Source organism: Lemur catta, chromosome 4 (genome assembly GCF_020740605.2).
Source record: "Lemur catta isolate mLemCat1 chromosome 4, mLemCat1.pri, whole genome shotgun sequence".
In the NCBI taxonomy this organism is placed as follows: Eukaryota; Metazoa; Chordata; class Mammalia; order Primates; family Lemuridae; genus Lemur; species Lemur catta.
Window position 1 is genome coordinate 74,651,397 of NC_059131.1, and position 23,783 is coordinate 74,675,179.

Consider the following 23,783-nt stretch of genomic DNA (forward strand, 5'->3'; position numbering starts at 1 on the left):
ATCCCGGCCAAGACCATTTGGAGCATGCAGAGGTCTTCGTGCATAAGTACACAGGGACAATGTGCAAAGTGACATTGCTCTAGTCAAGCCAGACATGCGGTCACCTACATTTGGGAGGTGAGAGTGGAGCCATCAGGAGGCCCGACAGGTGGCTGCCTCAGAGAGGGTGAGGGTGGTGGATGTGGAGGTGGGGAAGGGGGGGGTTGTGGTCTCTACCACACGGGGGGTTGAAGGCCAGGACTGATTGCACTGGTGAGAGAGGAGCCGGGAAGGCAGACACAGGCAGGGGAGGCAGGAGGCCCCTGGCACCCCCAAATGCGGGGAGGAAGGAAAGGGTGGTGTCACTGTGTGCAAGGCCCCCACAGGCCTGTCCTACGGGAGCTGGAGCCATGGAGGGGTCTCAGCTGCAGCCACTGCCTCCCGACTGTGCCCAAGGCTCCCCCCAATGCTCCTAGCTCTGTCTCTCACCTCCTGCTGCAGCGAGGACAGCAGGCAGGGACCAGGGCTGGCCGAGCCCAGGCTCGGCGCTCAGACACGGAGAGCCTTGGGAGACAGAACAGATGGGGGCTTGACTGTGGGTGTGAGGGAGAGAGCAGAAGCAGGAGGGATGACGGTGGTTCTAGAGAGAGCACCGGGTGGACGGCACTGCTGTTCCCGTGCTAGGGAGGTTGGACGGGGAGAGGATGGAGGGTCTGTTCACCTATCACAATCCCTTTAGCCGCACATTCATTCTGTGTAGTTTTATCTTTTCTTTTTTACTTACAATCCCCCGAGGGGTGCACCGTTCCTGGAATTACTGCAATACCAGGTCAATGCATGGAGTGGATGGAGCAAGCTCCTATTCCATCTCCTTGCTCCAAAAATCCATTTAATATATTGTTCTCGCATAGAGGACGTATCAGATATTAAACTGATAAGAATAGATGCTACACTTGATCTTAGCCAAAAGGCTGAGAAATGATTTGTGCAGTTTTCTGTGTGAGTTTTATTTAATAACAAAATGGTAAATTTAAAAAAAGGAAAGAGAAAAACCACCGTTTGGACAGTTGGGGGTTGAACATTACAGTTGTCTCTGTGCCCTGTGGCAGAGCAGGTAGTTCTCCCCCCCTGGGCCAGGAGAGGCCTGAGGCTTTGACTCAAGCTGTGGCTGGGACCCGGGGCCGGGGAGGGGCACTGAGCCAGGTGCTTCCCTAGGGGCAAAAGGGCAAAAGGGGGCAAAGACAGACTGAGGCAAAGGAGAAGCCAGAAGCATTAGATCCCACAGGTGCTGGGGAAGACCAACCGCTGGAGCCATGGCCACGGGCTCAGCTGGGTGATGCCAGTGGCCAGGAGCAGCTGGCACTGGGGGTGGACATGCACCATCGGGCTGGGTGCTGGCGATGGGCCAGGCAGCCAGCCACGCCAGAAAGCCCTCCTTTGGGGAAGCTTTGCTTATGTTTTCTGGAAAACCATTTTCTCGGCTTTATGTTTGAAGCAGAATTTATCACTAAGTCCTCATGTAAAGGACATTGAGTTATATTAATACACAGGACAATGTGTTCATCACCAGTTTTGCAGAAGATTTAAAAAATATTCAGTTTTACATTGTTTACTGACATTCTCTTGTCTCCCCAACTAAAGTTAAACCTGCATTCTGATGACACATAAGCCCGTGTTGAATACACAATCAGCCTGTTGATGGACTGATTGTTTATTTTTACCTATTTATTATATCTTAACTTTTTACTTGGGACAATGACATTGGCACTTGAGAAACATGCAGCTTCCAAGATGTGTTTTTGCTCAGGGAGCAGGTAAGACTTTGTGGGAAAAGCTCTTTTCTAATCCCCTGAAAGCAATCTATTTATACCCTGAAATCCAAGTTTTTAGGGAGATGTATCATCATTATAGCTTGCATAACCACAGTGATGCCAGAGAACTCTTTCTACTGCCCCAGAATCATCCAAACCGTGTTCTGAGGCCCCCATCCTGCCAGGTGGAGTTTGCAAACTGCATTCTCTGTGCACCAACTTCCCTGTAATTTTGTCAGCGGCCTCTTTGTTCTAGGATTGTGCAACCAGATAACAAGAGTGATTATTGCCAACTTTGCCTGTTAATGATTGTGGATAGAGCCTGTCCAGCCTTGAAAGTCATTTCTTCTCCTGGCTCTAACTGCGGGTCAGACAACCGCAACCTGGACAGCATCAGCTCAAATTAAGTGGAGCCCGCAGAGACGCTCGCTGAGCACCCCTCGAGTGCTTGTGAGTGTGCATGTGTGTATGCGTGTGCGTGTGTGGGGCAGGGTGGAGGGTGGAGATGGGGCAATTACAGCTTCGGGAAGGTAGGGTTTGGGACATAGGCAGAATGCAGGGAAGGTTACATTGGCCCAGTGAGAGGTTCACGTGAGGAGAAAGTGGATTGAGAGTAGGCAGCTGAGCAAGGGCGGGGATTGGGATGGGCCGAGGCCACCTGCCAAGGAGGGGGCTGACCCGGGGGAAGGACGTGGGGTGAAGAGCAGGAGGTTGGGTCCCACTGGCAGGGGCAGAGGGGTGGGGAGGGGAGAGAGAGAGGCTGGAAAGGTAAAGGTGGGTGCAGCCAAGACTGTAGAGAGCCCCATGCCAGTAAAAGAGTTTGGACTTTGATCCCAATTAAGTGGTCACCAGACCTCTGGATTTCACAGATCATTGATTTTCTTTTTTTAATGGAGCTAAGGTGGAAAGGAATTAAACGGGTTGCCCACTGAATTTTGCCACATAAAGACACACAATGAACTTCCATCTACTATCACTTTGCTTTCATAAATGACAGGAAATTTTAACACCTTTCAGGAAAAAAAATAGGAAGAATGAAATGTAAAAATAACAGAGAATAATTCTAAGAAAGGGCAGCTGGTAACCTTATATCCTATGTTTGCCAGGACGAGAGCATCACCCCAGACTGGGGTGTCACACGGACTAGCTCCGTCCTGGACAACGGGAGCTGTGACTGCCCTGGGGCGGAGCACAGCCTGGGGGTTCCTGGAGGCAGCTCGGGGGCTGCTATCTGAACTCCTTCTTCTTCTGAATTTCCAGCCTCCAGCGTGGCTGCCTCACCATCATGTCCCGGCTGTTCCCAGGCTTCCACCTCTTGCCCTCCTAACCCATCCACACAGCAGCCAGGACAGGCCTGGACCAAAGCACCCGGGGCATGTTCCTCTCCTGCTAACAACTATCCAGAGCTGGGGACGTGGCGATGGACATGGGCGTAGCATGAAGTCCGGCTCCAGGGCCCAGGTCCCCTCGAGAAGTGTCTGTCTGCGCCTCTGACCTCACCTGCCCACCTGGCTCGCAGGGCCACTGCCGGCTGGACAGTGTTTTGTCCCTCCAGGGAGTCCCACACCTGGCTGTCACCTCCTTGGTCATGCACGTGCTCTTCCTCTGCCGGAACACGTTCCTCCTGCTCTCGGCCCCAGGAACTCCTCCTTCCCCTGAGGTCTCAGCTGAAATAGAACTTGCACAGCGCCCTTCGGGAGCCCCGTGCCCCTGTGGTCTCCTCACTCGTGCTCTCCCCTCATGGTGGTGATTGTAGTTCAAGTGTTCAGGGTCCCCATGATCACCTCTACACTTGGAGATTTGCTGGAAGGACCACAGGACTCAGCATGTAGTTGTATTCACAGCTAAGACTCATGGCAGTGACACAGCAAAGACACGCAGCTGGGTCACATGGGTGAAGAGCAGAGCCTTGAGAGTCCTTGCGAGGCTTCCTTATGCTGTCCCTCCCGTGACCCGTCCCACCGAGCACACTCTTCCCCCAGCAGCCAAAATGCAGCCACATGTGTGTGACGTTTCTGCCCTGGGCAGCCCACTGGAGACTCAGCACCCAAGATTTTTATTGGGGGCTGGTCACCTAGGCACCCTCTGCTTAGCTTGTGCCGGAATCCCAGACCCCCAGGAAGAAGGTGGTGTTCAGCCTAGACCACCTTGCTGCACTGTGGAGGCACAGGAGCGACTTTGTCCGTTGACTGGGAGCACTGTGGGAGCCAAGTTCCCAGACGCCAGCCAAGGGCCACCTCGCAAGCAGCCTGCTAACTCCTTTCTGCACCGTTTGTGACGAGAACTTTCTCTCTCTGTCTCTGTGCATATTGTTTGTTTCATGCACTAGGCTGTCATGGTGGGAGGGCAGGACCATTCCCAGCAGTTGGCAAAGAGCAGTTCTCCCAGGCAACATGCTTAAGAGCACAGAGGTCAGGCCAGGTGTGGTGGCACGTGCCTGTAATCCCAGCACTTTGGGAGGCCAAGGAGGGAGGATTGCTTGAGGCCAGGAGTTTGAGGCTGCAGTGAGCTATGATTGTGCCACAGCACTTCAGCCTGGGTGACAGAGCAAGACCCTGTCTCTTGGGAAAAAAAGAAAAAAGAGCACAGGAGTATCTGTAGGGGTCTGAGTCCTGGTCCACTACTTCTGAGCTGTGTGACTTTGGACTTAAGCTCCTTAACTTCTCTTAGACTGAGTTTTCTTATCTGTAACAGGGGCTAATAATAGCCCTTCCTCATAGAATTGTTCTGGTTGCTGTATTACTTAATAGTTATTTGTTCGATGGATGCAACCTGAGATAGGGGCCTGGATTCAGTTGGCAGCTACAGAAATGGAAATCAAGTGTGAATTCTAAAGCTGTTTATTAGGGAGAATTGAAAAACAGTCAGGCAAGCAAACAAAAACTCATTAGTCTCGGAGGCCCAGGAAGGAAGAGAATGAGAACTGCGGTTTTAGGTCTGAGTGATAGGAAGAAAAGACACCAACAGAAATGCGGTTGTCAAGTTTGGGATGAGCACTGGTGCTGGTATATTTTGACCGGTCTTCCACAGTCCTGTTCCCCACCATCAGCTGTCTGGTCATCCATAGGCCACACAGGTGCTCAGTCCCTACTTCCTCTTCAGGAGGAGCCTGGATTTGGTGACTAGGTGATGCTGAGCTACGCTCCCCATTCAGGTGTGTGCTAGCGCCCCGGATCTCCACCTGCTCCGCCCACCCGTCCCAGCCCCTGCTGCCGACGTGGTCATGTTTTCTGCTCCAGGGGGCCCCACCTTGGCCTTGCTCCCGGGATGGGAGCTGTCGGCACAAGGGCAGCTCAGTGCTGGTGGCCAGAGGGCTCTGACCTGTGAGCCTGGCTTGGAAGGATGAGCTGGACCTCAGAGATTTCTTTTCACAGACACCTGGGGATTGGGCCCTACGAAAAAGAGCTGATTAGGCTCAGATTACAGGGTACAGTGAGGCAGACTTGGGGGCCAGGGCAAGCCTTTGTAAGTCAACATTATGGGTGAGCAGAAATGCCAGGGTACAGGTAAGAAAGTGTGGACAGCAGCTGAAAGGCCAAGAGAGGGCTCGTTCCTTAGCTCTGCCTCAGGCCTGGGCGGTTTTCTTGCGCCAGCTGGGTGAACATGCATTTTGTATTAATAATTTGAGGCAATTTAATCAAATCATTTAGAGTTTGGCCTGTGAGACTAAGACTTAAATACAGACTCTGCCCCATGTAAGTTGTGTGACCTCAGGGAAGCCCTCCTTAAAACTCTCTGAACTTCAGTTTCCTCAGTTGTATGATAGGAGGAATTACATCGCCAACTTCATAGGGTTATCGTGAGGTCTAAATGAGATCTGGCCAGTAAATGGCTTAGCACAGTTTCTGACATACCGTAAGTGCTTAAAAATGTTAGACAGTATTATAATACAGTCATGTATCATTGAAAGATGAGGATACGTTCTGAGAAATGGGTTATTAGGTGATTTTATTCTTGTGCGAACACCATGGAGTGTATTTACACAAAGCTAGATGCCACAGCCTGCTACACACCTAGGCTGTATGGTACAGCCTATTGCTCCTAGGCTACAGCATGTTACTGCACTGAATTGCTGCAAGCAGTTGTCACACAAAGGTAAGTAGAGTCATGCACCGTGTAACGATGTTTCAGTCGATGACAGACCACATATATGAAGGTGGTCCCATAAGCTTATAACGGAATTGAAAAATGCCTATTGCCTAGTGATTTGTGTTACAGTTTCCTGCAGTATTCAGTACACTAACATGCTGTAAGGTTTGTAGCCTCACCGTGCAGTAGGCTGTGCCATCTGGGTTTGTGTGAGTCCACTCTGTGATGTTCCTGCAAGTGACAAAATCGCTTAACGGCATGTTTCTCAGGACGTATTCCTGCTGTTGAGCAAAGCATGACTGTATTTATGTATTTGAACATATCTAAACGTAGAAAAGGTATAGTAAAAATACTGCATAAAAGATAGAAAATGGTAGCACACCTGTGTGGGCCCACTGTTGTATATGCAGGTCGTTGCTGGCCGAAACACTGTTACGTGGCGCGTGGCTGTATTTTCATAACTCAATTTTGTGAGGTCATTCAGGTGGCTGTTTCTGACCAGAACAAATCAAAACACTGGCATGAGGGATGATCTTTCCTCTTCAGAGGGATTCTTATAGGGGAATTACGGTTCTTAATGCTTCGACTTCCAGGATTCCGCCAGCTTACCTGGGCAGACTGCGTAGATTTATTTAGCAGTATTTTTCTGGCAGCTGATTTCTTCTCTCTCAAAGCATGCAGAATTCTATTTCCATGTTTATCTGCAGTGAGAATGCTCCCATCAATTTCCACACAGTCCCTTCAGTGAATTTTACACTTTCTCTCAGAGTCTGACTATACATAGAGGATGGTAACAGTCTGCTAAAGTTTTCCTAATACTATGTTTTTTTTATCAATAAACGTGTATGAATTCCCACAATGCTACTAAATATGTGTGACAAGTGTCCAATGATCTATTTAGCATTTACAATAATGGAGGCCTTAAGAAATGAAGTGGTTCAATCCCAGAGTGAAGCAGGAACAGCACAGACTAGAGTCTTCTAGAGCCCCTGGGCCTGCAAACATTCACACACGCCCTCCTCTCATTGCCAGCCCCCTGCACAGTTAGAACACCAAGCCTCCTTTCTCCATTTGTCAAAGTATCTCCCTGCCTCTGTGATGAGCCTTTCTGTTAAAGTAGTGATGAAAATGACATTTCTTCCCATCACAGAATTTAAACTTATTTTAATGATAGAGCTTTTAAACGTATCCAATGAAATAAGACTCGGGGGACTTGGAGAAGTGCATTTTCTCTCAGCATATTATGTTCTTACTATAGTTTCCTGTCTCAAATCTTTTTATCAGAGGAGCGATGCACTCTTTGATTCAGAGAATTGAATACCACTTTTGACAACCCAAAACACAGTCTTTTAGGTTATAGAGGAATGCCTATGCTAAAAGAATGATTCTTTCTACTGCTGCCTTCCAGTTAGAATGGACCAGCCGCTTTCTCTCTCCTGGGCTGTTGCCTCTGGCTTCCTGCGTGTCTAGCTTGTTCCTGTCTCTCTACCTTCCACCCTTCCAATGTATCATCTGCCCTGATGCCAGGATGAGCTTTCAAAAACTGGATCTGATGCTCTTGTTAAGAGCTGTTGCTGGCTTCAGGATAAAATTCAGCCTCTTTAGCCCATATTGGGAGGCCTTTGGCTCCTTCCCTCTCCACCTACCTCTTGGTCACACATCCTCCCTTCCAGCCACCCTCAACATGCTCCACTCCCGGCTGCCTTCCTTCCGCAGTGTGGCTCTTTTCCTGCTGTTCTCTGCCTCTCAGGTCAAGGCATCCCTTAAATTGTCCCAACTCCAATGTTGACTACTTCTTCCCCTTTCCTCTGGGGTGTGGTGTTCACTCCTCTCTCGATAGTACTTACCATGCTGGGACTGTGGATCTGGGGACAGAGACATAGTTGACATGGAATTCTGGGCAGGACTGGCCCCCCCCAAATTGTGAAGAAAGCCAAATATTGTCTCAAGCTTCGCCTCATCTTTTTTTCTTATCACAGAGCTTGTTGTCCTTTCTTTTATGCTTTTTTAAACCACTTTATTGAAATATAATTTACGTATCAAAAATTCACCCATTTAAAGCGTACAATTCAATGGATTTTAGTACACAGATGGGCCCTGATGTATGATGGTTTGACTTAGGATTTTTCCGCTTTACGATGGTGCAAAAGTGATACACATTCAGTAGAAACCATACCTTGAGTACCTATACCTCCATTCTGTTTTCACTTTCAATAGTGTTCAATAAATTACATGAGATATGCAACACTTTATTATAAAATAGGCTTTGTGTTAGATGATTTTGCCCAACTGTAGGCTAATGTAAGTGTTCTGAGCACACTTAACGTTGGCTAGGTTAAGCTATGATGTTTAGTAGATTAGGTGTACTAAATGCATTTTGGACTTATGATATTTTCAACTCATGATGGGTTTATCAGGACATAATCCCATCATAAGCTGATGAGCATCTGTATTCAGAATTGTGCAGTCATCACCATAGTCTAATTTTAGAGCATTTTTATCACACCAAAAACAAAACAAAACAAAACAACTTCACACCCATTAGTAATCACTCCTCATCTTCCTTCTCCCCAATCCTAGGTAGTCACTAATCTCTTCACTGTCTGTATTCTAGACATTTCATGTAAATAGAGTCATTCAATATGTGGTCTTTTGTGTCCGGCTTCTTTAACTTAGTATAATGTTTTGAAGGGCTGTATGTTTTGTAGTATGTATTAGTACCTTGTTCCCTTTTATTGTTGAATAACTCCATGGTATGGATATAACACATTTTATTTATCCATTCTTTAGAAAAACATTGGGTTTTTTCTACCTTTTGGCTATCATAAATAATACTGCTATGAACACTCACATATAATTTTTGTGTGGACATATGTTTTCATTTCTCTTGGGCATATATGTAGAAGTGTGTTGTTTAATTTCCACATTATTTATGGACTTCCCAAATTTCTTTCAGTTAACTATTTATTTGTAATTTAATTCATTATGGTGGGAGAACATATTTTGTATAATTTTAATCCTTATAAATTTGTTGAGGATTGTTTTATGGCCCAGCATATTGTCTGTCTTGAAGAATGTTCCATTTAGGCTTTGAATGTTTTCTATAGATGTCTGTTAAGTCTAGCTAATCTACTACGTTCTTCATGTCTTCTATTTCCTTGATGATTTCTGTCTGGTGGATGTATTTATTATTGAAAGTAAGATATTTCTCAACTATTATTGTTAAATTGTCTATTTCTCTCTTCAATTCTGTCAGACTTTGCTTTATGTATTTTGGTGGTCTGTTGTTAGGTGCATATATGTTTATAATTTTTTATAATCTTTTTTATAATCTAATAATTATTGTCTTAAGGTCTATTTTTTCTGATATTAGTATCGCCACTCGAGCTTTCTCAGCTCTCTTTTCACTGTTTGTTTTCTGTTCTTTTACTTCAACCTAGTTGTGTCTTTTAATCTAAAGTGTGTCTCTTATAGGGAGCACATAGTTAGAAACTGTTGTTTTATTCATTCTACTAATCTGCCTTTTAAAAAGAAGAATTTATGTTTAACATAATTACTGATAAGTAGCTTTTGCATCTGTCATTTGCTATTTGTTTTGTGGTAGTGAGGTTGGTTTTCAAGGCTACTATAGAGCTGGGGAGGGAAGAATGGAGTAAGTCAGAAACAAATTGTGCTATTCTTATGGATGTTCAGCAGTTTTTTCCTAAACAAAATGCTTCTTGAATTGTTTCAAGCCTTTAGTTAATGTTATAGTTCTAAAATAGTTGATTTTGCCAACTTTTGCCACTGTTTTAGTTGCTTTTATGGATGGGCAGATTTACAGAGATGCTCAGTCTACCATTCCAGAAGACCAGTCTCCCTATTATTTCTTTACATAGTTTTTCTCCCACTAAATAGTGAGCTTTTTCAAGGTTAGAATCATTTCTAATGTATGGTTTTATCTTCTCTTCCTGGTCCAGTATGAACATGTAGCAAGTGCTCAACAAATATTTTTTAAATTAATAGTGGAGCAAATGCTAAGAAAGTGAAGGTCTATCTATAGCCTACACAAAGTTCCTTCATAAGGATCCAAAAGAATGGGGGAAAAATGTAAAATAGCCAAAGCTTATCTTTGATGTGACTCTCACTGGAGCTGCAGTATGGGTGAGGTAGATGTGGTTGTGGCAAAGTCCTATACCTATTAGAATAATTGTGAGTATTGTAGAGTGCTGCCAAAGCTTAGTTCAGGGTACTGCCATCCAAGTGGCCTATGGACTTCCTTATGTCCATCATAGAACTTTATATAACTAATGGGGCCTTAAAGATGTACCCACTTTCAAATGAGGACCCAGGTTAACAGGAAAGTAACGTGCTCAGAGAAATACATTAGTTTGTTAGGGTGACGTAGCACCTAACTTTCATACCCTTTATTTTAGGGTTCTCTCCCAATTTCCCACTGTTCTTTTTCATGGTAGAATAGGCATGGGAGCCCAACATGTGGATCTTTATTGGAAGAGACAAGGATAGAGGTGAATAGGGCATTGGGCTGATTCTGACACTAATAACAATGTGATTTATTCAAATTCATTTCTTCATCTTTTTGAGGCTTTTGTTTCCTCTAGTCTAAATGTTGAGGATAGCACCTACTGACTGAGTTACTGAGAGGATTAAGTGAAATGATGGGGGCCACATATTTATGCTCTTAACAGCTGTAAGAGTAGGAAAAACACCTATAGAAGACAATGATTCTTCTGGGTTTCTTTTTCTTTGCTTTCTTCTTTCTTTGTGTAAAAGCCAAACTCATACAAGATAATGTCTCTTAAGGCAACACAAGAAGAGAGGAAAAAAAATTCCCTCAGACTAAAAAAAGAGGTAGTATGTTTTAGTTCACCCTAACTCTGGACAAGGGAGTCACTACTCATCTTTATGACTGAGGATAGAGTTAAAAGCTGAATTAGAAAATAAACCAATGGCATTTTAGCCTCCCTCCTCTTTTAGCCTTTGAATGCCTGAGCAGATGGAGGAAGTGCGTTTGGTCTGTGTGCTTAATTCCCTCATTCCTGTGCTTCTCTCTTTTGTTACCTGTTGAGCGCCAAGAACTATAATAAAATCTGAGTAGTCAAGAGTGACTGAAGATTCAGTCTCAGCTCTTAGCTGTTCTAGATTTGCTTGTTGACATCATTAAAAGAAGTTTCTGTCTCCGCTAAAAACAACACACTCGTGGATGTAGCTGCATGGCCTAATAGATCCTTGTCATAGGCTGAATTGTCTCCCCTAAATTCCCGTGGTAAAGTCCTAACCCCCAGTGCCTCAGAATGTGACTGTTTTTGGAGATAGGGTCTTCTCAGAGGTAATTAAGTTAAAATGGGAATGAAGCCAACATCTTGATTTCAGACTTCTAGCCTCAAGAATGAAGAGGAAATGGCAGCCCGAGCTGATCAATACAATCCTCCACCAGGACTGACCCCTTGGGACATTAGTGCTGCCATGGTGGATTGAAAACAGCATTTAGCATGTAGAATTTAACTCACATATCTCATATATTGAGATGTTAATGAATGTATTTGTGTTAGTCAGGGTTCTCCAGAGAAACAGAACCAAAAAGATACATAGATACATATGAGAGGGGATTGATTATGGTAACTGGCTCACACAGTTGTGGAGGCTGAGAAGTCCCATGACCTGCCACCTGCAAGCTGGAGACCAGGAAAGCCAGTGGTGCAGTTCAGGCTGAGTCTGGAGGCCCAAGAACTAGGAGCTCAAATGTCTGAGGGTAGGAGAAGAGAGATGTCCCAACTCAAGGAGAAAGAGAGAATCCCCCTTCCTCCACCTTATTCTATCGAGGCCCTGAAAGGATTGGATGGTGCCTGCCCAATTGGGGAGGGAGATCTTCTTTATCAGTCTATTGATTCAAATGCTCATCTCTTCCAGACACACCTCACAGACACACCCAGAAATAATGTTCACCAGCTATCTGGGCATCTCTTAGCTCAGTCAAGCTGACACATAAAATTCACTATCCCAGTATTATAGTGCTAGAAACTCTTTAAAGACATTTATTATTCTAGTTTTACTGTACCCAAGCTTGCATGTTCCCCCCAGCCCCCGCACACCTGAAGGAGAGAGCAGGGCTTCCTGCTCATCACCAATGGAAAGATGAAGTCTTGGTGCAAGAAGAGAATAGCACTCACCACCAAACCCTGAGTTATGAGACAGGATTTGACGCATGGGACAGAAAAATGCTTATGCTCTAAGGTTAACGGAGAAAAAGGAAGATGACAATTCTGTATTTAAAATAATTCTTGTTGTATAAAAATAAGAAAAGTTATAAATTCTATGTATAGAAAAAAGATGGAAGGAAATACAGTACTTATACTATTTTTGGTAATTGTTTTAGGAGCTGGTATTACAGTTTATTTTTTCTTTTTTTCTATTACCTACTTTTCTGAATTTCCCACATTTTCTATAGTAGGAATATTACTGTTCTAATAAAAATAAAACCAATAAGCTGTGTCTTTTTTAAAGATCCTGGATTTGACAGCAATTTCTGGGGTGCACAGCTATTCCATCCCTGCTGCAGAATTTTTTCTCACTGCAAATCAGGTAAAATAGGAGCCTAAAAAAATTTATTATTCAGACCCAGATGATTTGAACCTTGTGATGATTCTTTATACTTTCTATGAAGAGAAAGAGTCTACAAAGTAAATTTGTTCCCAAACCAGTTCAGAGACTAGCCTACTTTAAAAATCAAGTTGCTTCTAAATATTTACAAAGCAACAACCAAAACCCTCTACTATAGCAGTGTCTTGTCTGCATATAAAAAATAACCTTTCTCTGATGTATTCATTAAAGGGGTGCTCAGAGTACCCCTTCTTAGCAATGCCTGATTATCTTTGGTTCTGTTACCACGTGCCTAGCATGCTAGCAAGCACATATGTGATTTACCAGCACTGATCTAATAAATAGCTCCACATGTATTAACTCAAGGAGTTCCCACAGCAATCCTATGGGGGAACACCATGATTCTCCTCATTTTTCTGTGGGAGAAACTGAGGCACAGAGAGATGGAATAACTTAGTAAGTGGTGAGGCTGGAATTTGAACCCTGCCAGTCTGGCTCCCAAGCCCCCATTCTTAAACCTTTTCCACTGTGGAGGGGACTTGAGCTAACAGCTCTGCTCTTACAAGAGCACCAGTGATGCGGCCTGGTGTTGATTTAGCCAAGACCTTCCCTTCCCTTTTTCTCCTTACACGTGAATTTGTGAAGTTTACTCCTTGCCTCCCTGGTGGGGGTGTAGGAAGGTGGAGTGAGCCTGCCGACTGCACGTCCCTGAAGACAAAAGACCCACTCTGCTGGCAGGAGTACCATCTCATGCTCCATCTCCACTGTGCGTTTATGGCTATTTCTAAAATTCTGGAGGACTTTGTTAAAAGTTTTCATCAGTTCCAGTGAACTGTGATCACACGCTTCTCTCTCCTCTTCATTTTCTAACAACTTTCTCAGGTTAGAGACACCCAATTTAACAGAGAATAAATTAGTAGCCCCGTAATAAATCTAGGGAAAGTGTAGGGAAAACACTCCCTTGCCACGTTTGGCAAATGGAATCAGCAAACGAGCTTGTGTTCTTAGAAGAAATTCAATTCTTAGAAACTCTCCCCCTTCACACAGCTTTGAGGACAATTGCAGATTCATTAATTTAAGTGAATTGGAATAGATGAATACAAAAGAACATTTTCCGAAGATGCGCTTTGTCGGGGCTTTAAATTGAAACTCTGTGAATGGAAAAACCTATTGAAGTGTCCAGTCCATTGAGCAGGTGTCTTATTTGTATGCATGGAAAATCCGGGCGACCCATCTAGGGGGCTGGCCAAGAGGCTGCTGGGGGAAGACGTTCATCACCGCTCGCTCCTTCTCCTCTGGTGGGGGCATGAGACACACAGACAAGGCCGGGCTTTCCTTGTTATTTATCTTTAATGAAGTTGTTTTCCACTTCCAGGGAAGTGTCCGAGTTTATGTGTGAGGGTTGGCCAATTTTAGCCTGGAAGGCTGGCCAGGCAGCTAACCCTAGTGTCTTCAATCTTGACTGGCCATGGCTGGGTTAGGGATAGGACGGCTGCAGGGTCCTCACTGAGCATGTGACAGAGGGTCCTCCATTCTTGCAAGGAAGTCAGACAGAGATTAGATTCCGGAGCAGGATATCAAATGTGGGTGGGGGAAGAAGCCCGAGAACAGACCGCTGCCGATGAGGGGGCAGAGGAAGCCCGGTGCAAGGGTCTTGGCCTTCTGCTGTGCTTGTGGCTGGTTGGGGGAGCTGCCTGAATTGTCCCCAGAGTCTGTGGCCTGAAGCATGAGCTGGAAGGCCTCCTACCCAGGAGGTGCTGGGCCCCAAACTTCAGTCCTTCTGACCTTCTCTTTCCTTAAAGGAACTCAGTGTTGGAGCTTTGGTTGGTATTTAACTGTTTTATTAATAATATTTCCTTTCTGCTCTTCTCTGGCTTCTGGCATCCACTGACTAGTAATGGAGAAGGGATTTGCTATGAGATCCCAAGGGCTCATTTTGTTTAGCTTTTAATGTATTGCTTTCAAACTTTAAAAAAGAAGAGAGAAAACACCCACTCTGTAGCAATCTGGCAAGCAGTTTGGGCCCCAAAGGAGGGAGGAAGAGGCTCTGCCCACTCAGGAGGCCTGTGGCTCCCCAATGAATTTGGGAGGTGCAGTTTACTGACATAGAGGCAGGGAGTCTAGGCTGCAGGGCCTGACCTACTACTTGCTATCGACTCAAGCTTCCTGAGCTTTAGTTTCTGTAGCTATAAAATGGGAATCAAAACACATACCCCTTGGCTGTACTGGGTGGAATAAAGGTATGACATATTTTAAAGTGTGCTAAAACTACAAATAATCATTCAAATGCAAACAAGAGCTCCTTGGAGATGAAGTCTGCTGCCTCCTTGTAAGAAAGATCCTACAGCCCCTGTGTGCAGAAATCTGAATGTTAAGGTCCGTGTGTTGAATAGTGATCCTCCTCTGCCAAAGCTCAGGATTTTATTCAGCCTATACTGTAGTCTGAGGAAATTACACAGAATTTGTCATACAACAGGCATTTAAATGGTCACCTTCTTCCCTCTATAATTGGTGGGAAGACATACTCAGGGACTGTCAGCCTACATTCACTCATTCCACGAATGTTATGAATCACTTTTTGGGTAGTGGCATGGGTTTGATTTCACAAAGTGAGCAGGGCTCCTGAACCCCTTCATGAGACTTCCAGGAGGGAGGTGCCTCCAGCACACATGGCAGACACCCAGGAATCGGATGGATGAAAGGACAGATCAAAGTATTGGAATGAACTGACTTTCTACATTGTCTCTGTAGGATGTTTTCCAAGAGTCTACAGCTGTCTTTCATTCTTTAAAATAGAGAGATAGATTGCACTTTGTTACCAGTGGAAATCAATTCAAGAGAAACTAGGGGGCACGGAGACTTTCAGAGGAGAACATGGCTAGTTATAGGAAAGGCTTAAAACCACCACCACCACCTGGAAAGTCTTGGTTTGCTTTCATTCCCAGGATCAAGTCAGTGATGAATGACCATGTCCTAAACCAAGGCTCTCGCCTGGGTGGTGATTCATGCGTCTGAGCAAAGGTGCTTTCACAATGTGCAGGAGCATCTGGGGCAGCCCAGGGAAAGCAGGGATGTCCTCGAGGGCCTGTGGCTTTGAGTCGCCAGGGAGGGGGTGGTGATGAGGGGTGAGAAAGTCCAGACATTTCTGCTCCAGGGACTACAGAAGCCAGCACCAGTCTCACTGTGAGGATGGGACCCACTGCAGTGGTAATTATGTGGTAATGAATGATTCACTGATCGAGCCAAAGTGGAGCTCTGTCTCAACACCTTTTTGCCCCTGGCTTGTTAAGGAATTGGAAATCTGTCTCTGTTCTTGCAGGATATCCAAGGCTGTTCTAGCCCTTGTATCTTCCTTCCCATCTTTAACCAGGACTCCCTTTTCCTCAGGCTTTCAATGTCATTCATTAGTGATCTGCAAACAGAGACACAGGAAGCAGAGTCCTGTCCTCCAGGGGCCTGCAGTCCAGTGGGGGAGGAACTATTCGTAATTATTCCACGAGTGACAGCATAGGTGTGCTACAACTGACGTGCACAACATGTTGAGCAGGGAGTGGTTTATTCACAGTAGACCAGAGGGGAAGAGGGCAGCTTCCCAGAGGAGGCAGCCCTGGAGCTGGGCCTTGGAGGCCTGCCGTGGAGAGAGAGACTGGGTGTTCCAGGTTGAGGAAGCCCAGACTGGAGCCAAGGGGTAAATATGAAGACAACATGGGGAGAGCTAGGCTGCCTGTGTCCAGAATAGCAGCTATTCCTCGTCTGCTGTGCTCAGGAGCTTGGATTTTATTCTGCAGGCTATGTGGACTCACCAAAGGTGTTTGAAAGCAGAATATTATAACCAGGTCTGTATTTAGCAAGATCACAGAGGCTGCCCCAAGGAGGGAAGATTGGCAATGGGGTAAGGGACAGGGAGCTGGAGGCATGGAAAACTGTTAGGATGAGGTTTGCAATTATCCAGGTGAGAAATAATGAAGGGAAGAGAAACAACACTTATTAAGGTTCTATTATGTGCCAGGCAGGGCATAATATGTACCTTGACCTGCTACCTCATTTAATTCCCACGAAAGCCCTGCAAAGAAGCTATTATTGTTGTCACTCTACCTATGAGGGACTGAGAGATGTGACTGTGCCAAGGTCATGTGACAAGAAATGGCCTCCTTGCCTCCATGGAGTCCACTGGCTGGAGCGAGCGGCAGCAGAGGCCTGGCGAGAGTGCACCGTGAGAGAGCTTGGGGAGGCAGGAGACGCACGGTGGGGGCGGGCCTGGGGGGCAGGGACTTTTAGCTTGAGGAGGTGCTTGGCGGGGGTCCAGCCAGTAAAACGGGCCAAGAACAGGTTCTGGTCCAACCAGCCAGAACTTATTTTGCCATACCCAGGGACATACCTTTATTAATACCAAATAGCATTCTATTTGATGAAACAGTTTTTGTGCACAGAGAGTTTGAGATCTAATATCTAAAGCAAAATATAATGTACCAAAGTCAATGATACAAATTTAAATATTATAATGTTTAGGGAAAAATGGCCTTTGCTATGATTTGGCATTAACAAAATCATCAGTAAGTTTTTAACTTCCTTTTTAATTCATCTGGTTGAGTTTATGTCCTCAGTAATGATTCTGTTAAAAGTTGCTTCTTCATGGTTTCTCTTAAATATTAGATTAGCTTAATTTTAAAAAAATGTTCTGTTCAAGAAAAATAATTGGAATTGTTAAAAATAAAGGAAATAAAAAGCTTACTTAAAACTTACTCATGTTTTAGAGTTTTATGATAACTCTCAGTGAATTCATAGATATTTTAAATATTTTCAATTTTACTTTTTAATGATATCATACAAAGTAGTAATTGTACCAGTAATGATTCCACTTGGTTTTGTGAAAGTTTATATTGCATATTCTATGTTGTTTTTGTTTATCATAATGGACTTTTCTTCAACTTGAACTGATTGGGGTAGAATAAGAAATAAAACCAAGTCAGCTACTTGACTTAAGCCTTGAAATCCTGGGTCTAGCTCTGTGTTGACTGTATCAATTGATGTATAATCCTTATACTCATTATTCCTTATATTCATTCAGGTTCTCCAGAGAAGTAGAATCAACAGAATACAAATACACACACACACACACACACACACACACACACACACACACACACACACACACAGAGACTTCAAAAAGTTTGTGGGAAATGGGATTAAAATATAAAAATAAAAAATATAAACTTTATCTCTCATCATAAACTCCATCAAGGTCAAGACACTTTTGTAAGTGAGGATCCAGCCATCTAGTCCATTCTCAAAGATCTGAGGATCCTCAGAATCTAACCATGTCAATGCAGTTTTTTCTACATTATTAACTGAAAAAAAAAATGGATGCCCCTTTATAGATTTTTTTTAAGATTAAGAAACAAAAAGAAGTCAGAAGGAGCCCAATCAAGACTGTAAGGTGGGCACCTAATGAGTTCCTGTTGAAACTGTCACAAAATGCCCTTGTTTGATGAGAAGAATGAGCAGCATTGTCATGGTGGAGAGGGACTCTCTGGTGAAGCTTTCTTGGGCATTTTTCTGCTAAAGCTTTGGCTAATTTTTCAAAACACTTTCATAGTAAGCAGATGTTATTGTTCTTTGACCCTCCAGAAAGCCAACAGGCAAAATGCCTTTGGGCATCCCGAAAAAATCTCTTGCTGTGACCTTTGCTCTTGACCACCTGCTTTTGCTTTGACTGGACATGTCCACCTCTTGGTAGCCATTGCTTTAATTGTCCTTTGTCTTCAGGATTGTACTGGTAAACCATGTTTCATCTCCTGTTATGATTCTTTGAAGAAATGCTTCAGGATCTTGATCCCACTTGTTTAAAATTTCCATTGAAAGCTCTGCTCCTGTCTGCAGCTGATCTGAGCATAATGGTTTTGGCACCCATCAAGTGGAAAGTTCGCTCAATTTTAATTTCTCAATCAGAATTGTGTCAGCTGAATCAACTGAGATGTCTATGATATTGGCTATGGCTTCTGATGTTAGTTGTCGGTTCTTTTCATTTAGGGCATGAACAAGATGAAGTTTCTCCTCACAATTTGAGGTGGTTGGTCTGCTGCTGTGGGCTTCATTTTCAACAGCATCTCATCCTTTCTTAAAATGAGTTATCCATTTATACTGTTGATTTCATTGGAACACTGTCCCCATAAACTTTTTGTAAAGCATCAATGATTTCACTATTCTTTCATCCAACCTTTACCATATGTCCTCTTGCTTCAATTTTAGCAGAATTCATGTAGCTCTGATAGGGACTCTTTTCAAACTGATGTCTTATCCTTCTTAGTGCCTCAAACTAGATCCTGTTCAGCCTATTATAACAAGTTAGTATGAGTTTATTTTGGTGCACAAGAGTTTGAAATCCATGTATAGTTTTTTCCATAATATGCATTTTCAATGATTTTTTGAAGTCTCCATATGTATATGTTTGTATATGTATATATTTAATATGTTTATTATAAGGCATTGGCTTACCTGGGTATGGAGGCTGAGAAGTCCTAAGATCTGCAATCAGCAAGCTGGAAACCCAGGAGAACCAATGGTATAGTTTTAGTCTGAGTCCAAAGGCTGAGAACTAGGAGAGCCAATGGTACAAATTCCAGTCTGAGTTTGAGTCTGAAGGTAGAGGAAGACTGACATCCTAGCTTGAAGACAGTCAGATAGAGAGGAGTTTCATCTTATTAGCATGAGGGTCAGCCTCTTCATTCAGGCCTTCAACTGATTGTATGAGAGCCACCCACATTAGAGAGAGCAATCTGCTTTATTCAGTGTACCAATTCAAATGTTAATCTCATCCAAAAACATTCTCACAGACATACCCAGAATAATGTTTGACCAAATATCTGGGCAGCCTTTGGCCCAGGCAAGATGACACATAAAATTTACTATGACATGCTTAAAAAATGTTAAAAATCAAAGATCAGTCATACTGATTCTTGTTTTTTGACAAGCTGAAGTTGATGAAGCAGCAATATTAAAATTTCCTTATGACTATAAGACAATAACATTGCCCACTACATATTTTGGACAACTATTTCATCCTCCTTATGGCTAAAAGTAGCCAGATATCAAAGGGGAAGCAACTGTTGCTCTTTGTCTCTGCCAATGCTTATAAAGTCTTCTGAATCCTTTTTGCTAAAAAGTTGGCAAAGTTCAAAGAACTTTTATAAGGGAATCCCAACATTGCCAGGGAGATCTTGGAATGACCACTTGATACTTTTGCAGAGTTTAATAGGCCAAATAATTTACAATCTGTTCCAATAACCAGAGAAGTAATAAATTGAGAGGGCTATTCTTTGGGGGAAGTAGAAAAAGTTTGAATTATACAACAAACTTGACCACGATGTTGTTCACATATCAGACCTTGCATTTGCTTCAGTAATATATAATTCAGTTGCAGCTACTTACACAATTAGAAGTTAGGAAGGTTGCACTTAAATGTTAAATTGACAAAATGATTGATTTCTGTTTAGGTCAATGGAGAGAACTGAGTCTAATGTTTATGGAATTTCACCTCCTCTATTGTCATGGAGATAAGGCACCATGCTACGGTAAGTATGCCAGGGCTGTGATTTAGAGCCAGATTTTAAGGAAAAAGGAGTTGAATCCAAGAATTCAAGTGCAGGGGTTTTTTTTGTTTTTTGTTTCTTTGTGGGTTTTTTTTTTTCCTAACATCATACTGATTTTTTAAAAATACAAAATCAGTTCAGTGTCCATGATTGATACCACAGAAACTTTGGACTTGGTGGCACTTTATAACTCCATGGTCCTGATGTAATACATTGGCTGCCAATGTTTGGTTTTACCAAAAGTAGGTCATGGATGAGGCTATTGACTGAAATAGGGCAAATAAGAGTAGAAATAGATTTGGGGAGGAAAATAGTTTGAGACTTCGATCAGAGATGCTAGTGGAGATCCCACTGAATTTCTAGCAGGCACCTGAAATCTGAGTCTGGCATCGTGAGTGAAGATGAGTTAGCAAGCAAAGGTGGACATTGTTAGTTAAGAGTCTAGGGCATGCATTGGTGCTACAGATTGGATGTTTGACACCCCCAAACCTCATGTTGAAATCTGATCCCCAATGTTGGAGGTGTGGCCTATTGGGAGGTGTTTGGGTCGTGGTGGTGGATCTCTTTTAAATGGCTTGGTGCCCTTCTTGTGGTAGTGAGTGAGTTCTTGCTCTATTAGTTCCCGTGAGAACTGATTGTTAAAAAGATTGTAGCACTTTCCCCCTCACCCTTCTTCTCTCATTGTGTGATCTCCTGGTTCCCTTTCCCTTTCTGCTGTAAGTGGAAGCAACTGGAGGGTCTCACCAGAAGCAGATGGTATCACCATGCTTCTTGTACAGCCTACAGAACCATGAGCCAAATAGACCTCTTTTCTTTATAAAGTACCTAGCCTCAGGTATTCTTTTATAGCAGCACAAACGTACTAATACAGCTGGCTAGAGTTTTCTGTAAGGGGCCAGATAGTAAATATTTTAGGCTTTGTGGGTCATAGTGTCACTGTAGCAGCTCTTCCGTTTTAATGCAAAAGCAGTGATAGCCATAATATGTCAATAAATGAATCATGTGTGGCTGCATTTCAATAAAACTTTATTTAAAAACTAGGATTGGAATAGGAGTAGAGGGGAGAATAAAGGAGGGTGGAATTTGGCCAGAAGTCTACTCTAGACCGCGGGAATGAACAAAATCATGAAAAGAGCATGTGAGCTGAACAGTGTCCAGAAGAAAACCTGGGAAATGCTTATATCTACGGCAGCGGTAGAGAAGGCGCTGGGGAAGCAAAGAGAAGCATTTTGGGAGGAAGAGAATTAAAAAACCCAGTGCCTCAGAGACAAGGTGCTGGTGTTTTAAGAAAGAGGAGTGTGTAGCAATGTTAAAATGCCACCTGGAAGTTCAGTGGGACAGGCACTGAGAAGGGACTGCTGGAATTAGTGGTTAGTATGGCATTTCTGATTTTTGAGAATGCTGTTTTAGGGGAGATATGGGCACTTAAACTCATTAAATGCAGGTGGTTGTCAAGGCGATGGGTGGTGAGGTGTGCACGACGTGGTGGGAGCCTCATAGGGAGGCCAGGAAGAGAAAGTTTTTCCGACTAGGAGAGACAGGTAAGCTGGGAAGTCTAAAGGGAAGAAGCAGCACATTAGGAGATTTTCAAGACGCCAGAGAGAAGAAACCCTAAGTATAGCAATTCCTGGGGGGGATGCGGGCGGGACTCTGGCAGGTGCTGTGCTGGGCATGGTGCCTCATTATCCCTCATTAAGCTCCATTACAACAGCACGAAATAGATACTTGCACGAGATGCTGCTGCAGGAGACCTGACGTCCACTCCCGCCTGCTTCCCTACCAACAACCCCTCAATGTTGCTCAGGGCAGCAATGAGCCCAGCTAGAATACTCACCTTGTCACACTCCCCAGCTGCCAGGGGTGTCCCATGACCCAGATCTGACCAGTGTGTTGTACATAGACATCTGCAGGGTGTGGCTTTTGGGTAAGTTATTGTTTATCCTGGTTTTTAAAAGACAGAGTCAGCTGATGCTCGTCTTTTGACCTTTGCCCTTCTCTCTTCCTTTCTTCCTAGAATGCAGATGCCCAGAGACAGAGCAGCCATCACGTGGCCTTGAGGATGACACTCCATCCGCTACGGCGACGGAGCAGGAGGAGCCAGGGAGCCTGGGTCCTTGAGCAGCAGTACCAGCCCTGGCCCCCCATCCCTGGACTCATTCTTAAGTGAGAAAAATAAACCCTTACTCATTTCAGGCAAAAGTTGCCTGGTTCCTCTTACATGGAGCCAAAGCAAACTTGACGTCCTATTCTGTAACCCCCTGTATTTCCCCAATGGAGGGAACGGGCTCAGACAGTTTAGCTCACCTGACAAAGATTGCCTAGACCCTGAGACTTGCTTCTCAAAGTGTGGTCCACGGGCCCCAGCACAGATTTGCTGCATCTCAATCTATTTTAACAAGATCCCCAGCTGACACATGTGTACAAGGAAGTTTGAGAAGTGCTCGCCTGGGTAATAAATAACAGAGCTAGGATTTGATCCTGGGTCTGTATGGCTCCAAAGTCCACACTCTTCCTCTGAAATAAGAGGAAATGAGAAAATATTAATGTAGATTTTTTTTTTTTTTTTTGTACAGATATGGATATCTTTTGGGTAGAAGGAAGGGAAACTGAGAAAGGCTGTGGCAGAGAGCCTCAATCTTCTCAGGCCACAGTGTTTGTGCTTCCATTCCAGATTCAAGGGGACCATCTGCAGTTTCTCTGTAGTTACCAGCAGTTTCATAAATTTATCATCTCCCACAGAGGGCCTCCCCGAAAGTAGGCTATTTCCCACATAGGTAGCACTTTCCAGTTTATGAAGCCCCTACAGGTATCTTACCTCATCAAACCCTTATACCCATCCTAGGAGATGAATGTGGTGTTTTCACTCCTTGCTACAGATGAGAAAACCTAGAGTCACTGGAGGCTAAGTGACCTGAACTGAGGCTTCAGGAGACGTGGTCTGACCCCCCTCACATCCATCCTCATTTGTCTCTCTCCCACAGGTTTCTACTGCAGGAACCCCAGCTCTCTGCCTGAGGGCAGCCCTCAAACAAAAGGGTAGGAATTGCTGGATAAATACACCAGCTTCCTTGTCCCTCTTGGGGAACAGCTCTGAGGTGTGTCCTATGTGGCCTCCCCAAGGCCCCAGGAGGACTGAGCCTCAGTTGCCTACAGTGGTAACTACTCATTAAGATGCTTTGTATTAACCTAAACAAACCAGCAAGCCAGAAAAGAAGCATTGGCATGATGTGGAGTAATTGGAACACTTGTGCATTGCTGGTGGGAATGTAAAATGGTGTTGCCTCTGTGGAAAACAATATGGCAATTTCTCAAAAAGTTAAACACAGAGCCACCACATGATCCAGCAATTCTACTTCTGGGTATAGACACAAAGAAATTGAAAACAGGGTCTTGAACAATATTTATACACTAATATTCATTCACCAAGCAGAGCTGCCCTCTGACTGTATGCACCATGAAAGTGAAAGTGAAAGACCATCTCTGTCTTCAAGGAGTTCAAAAGCAGTGGCAGTGTTGTGACAATGACCAATGACTATGATATTATGGTAAATGATATAGAGTCTTGAGAATGATGGAACAGCAACCTGTCCCCTAGTCCCACCCCCCAGCCCTTAAATTGAACGAAATGGTGCTGCCTCGGTGGCTGTGACTGCAGTGCCCCAAGTTAAAGGACAATTGTTAGCTGGTTGATTTGATCAGCACTGAGACACACAGG

The 23,783-nt window shown here is 44.2% G+C and overlaps 1 long non-coding RNA gene and 1 other non-coding gene across 2 annotated transcripts; one reads left to right on the forward strand and one right to left on the reverse strand.

Annotated features, from left to right (window-relative positions):
- Nucleotides 1-771: 771 nt before the first annotated feature.
- On the reverse strand, nucleotides 772-962 carry LOC123637504. The gene has a single exon (XR_006734886.1). It is a non-coding gene; the product is annotated as a U2 spliceosomal RNA (small nuclear RNA).
- A 1,197-nt stretch (nucleotides 963-2,159) lies between these two features.
- On the forward strand, nucleotides 2,160-22,192 carry LOC123636480. Its single transcript, XR_006734550.1, has 3 exons — nucleotides 2,160-2,240; nucleotides 19,973-20,050; nucleotides 22,083-22,192. It is a non-coding gene; the product is annotated as an uncharacterized LOC123636480 (long non-coding RNA).
- Nucleotides 22,193-23,783: the final 1,591 nt, after the last annotated feature.